This window comes from Lolium rigidum, chromosome 5, assembly GCF_022539505.1.
Source record: "Lolium rigidum isolate FL_2022 chromosome 5, APGP_CSIRO_Lrig_0.1, whole genome shotgun sequence".
Classification (NCBI taxonomy): domain Eukaryota; kingdom Viridiplantae; phylum Streptophyta; class Magnoliopsida; order Poales; family Poaceae; genus Lolium; species Lolium rigidum.
Genome location: NC_061512.1, coordinates 143,032,617 through 143,034,412, shown reverse-complemented (window position 1 = coordinate 143,034,412; position 1,796 = coordinate 143,032,617).

Below are 1,796 nucleotides of genomic sequence, written 5' to 3'. Positions count from 1 at the left end.
ATCTCATGAGCTACCTTACATGATTGAGATCCATATGATGTAATCGGTTTTGTGTTTGTTGGGATCCGATGGATTGATCATTATGTTCAGTATATCTTATAAGTTTGTGAAGTATTTGTTGCTGCAATATTGTTATGTTCAATGCTTGTCACTAGTGCACGAGTGGCATGATCTTAGATCTAGGCTCTATAATTGTTGCTTGGATTGTATCTACAAATTGTATGCACATGTCTTTGTCCGGAACCCGAGGCCCCAAAGTGATCTCGAATTGGGATAACCGGAGGGGATGGCTTTGATATGAGGATCACATGTTTTCACCAAGTGTTAATGCTTTGCTCCGGTGCTCTATGTAATATCCCAGGTTTAGAGGTTACAAAATGAGAGAACACCAAAGTGTGCATTGCATTCATGCATAGAAAATCCGGGGAATTTTCGCGCTTTCAAATAAAACTTACCACAGTAACTGAAGTTTCACTTGACTTGCTGGAATTGAAGTAGATCATCAAGTCAAGCGCTATAAACTTCACTGTGATATTTGCTAAAACCCTGTTTTGGGTAGAGATGATTTGATCTATGGGCTAGATCAAATAGAAGTAGATTTACAACAAACAACACCTTAAGTAAGGATCAACTACAAGATCTTATAAATGATCTCAACATGATAATTCTAACAACAACACATGAATAATTATTCAACTATAAATCAAAGAACACAATTAATTAAGACACTATTCTATACTTATCTTTTCCATGTCCTTTACTAAATAAATATTTTTACCATGATTCACATGGTATATCTTTTCAACTATAATACTGGAATTCAAGCCAAGGACATTCATATTCATTCTTTATCAATCCTTGACTATTCAATCTTATTCATTCAAACCTATTCCTATCAAGGAGAGAACCATTTATATGCTTATACTATCTATTGAGTAGAATCTAGGTTAATATTTAAATCCTATCTAAGTGAGGTAAGTCAATGATGCTAACTAATGTTACAAGAAATATAGCTAAGTAATAAACTCTACTTGACCTAGACAACACTTGATGGTGAGTAAGATCCCATTTCACTAGTGATAAAGAGAGGAAAGTGTTGTGATCATTACACCTTAGTAATGATCATAAACCCTAGAGAAAACCCTACCTATCCAAGAGAGATCAAGTTAAAGGTGTAGACTCAAGTATATTGACCAATACTTGATCTTGGAGAGAAGAACTATGTTTCATTAATGAATCATTACAAGGCCCATATTTTTATCATTACAAATTGGGTGATGATCATAAACCCTAAGAATCTAAGTGAGTGTGATGAAAGAAGTAAAAGAGTAGAGAGATTAGTGAGGAATAAGTGGATCATGTCCAATGCATGATATTACCTTGTTAATTTAGATGATCAGACAAGCTTGTGAGATAATCAGAGATCATCCTCCACATAAAATGATAGATCCCTAGCAATTAAACCTAAACCATTTCTCATGCCTAGAGTGGAGGAGTAATGGCATAAACCCAACTCTTGTTGATACAAACACTTGAGATAACCTAGTATTGCCTTGATGCATGAACCCTAAACTAGTGAGGAGGATAACCCTAGCCAATCAAACATGACTATAGATTATGCCATATCCCAAGCCTAGTTGTGTATCACTTGGATGATCACCACTAAAACCCTAAACCCCATTGGAATTCCAATCCATGGATTACTTTGGATCATAAGTATAACCCTGCCCTACCTCATGCCTATTTATACTTCAATTAGTGAAGCATCATCAAATTCCTAAACCCTTTCATATGGG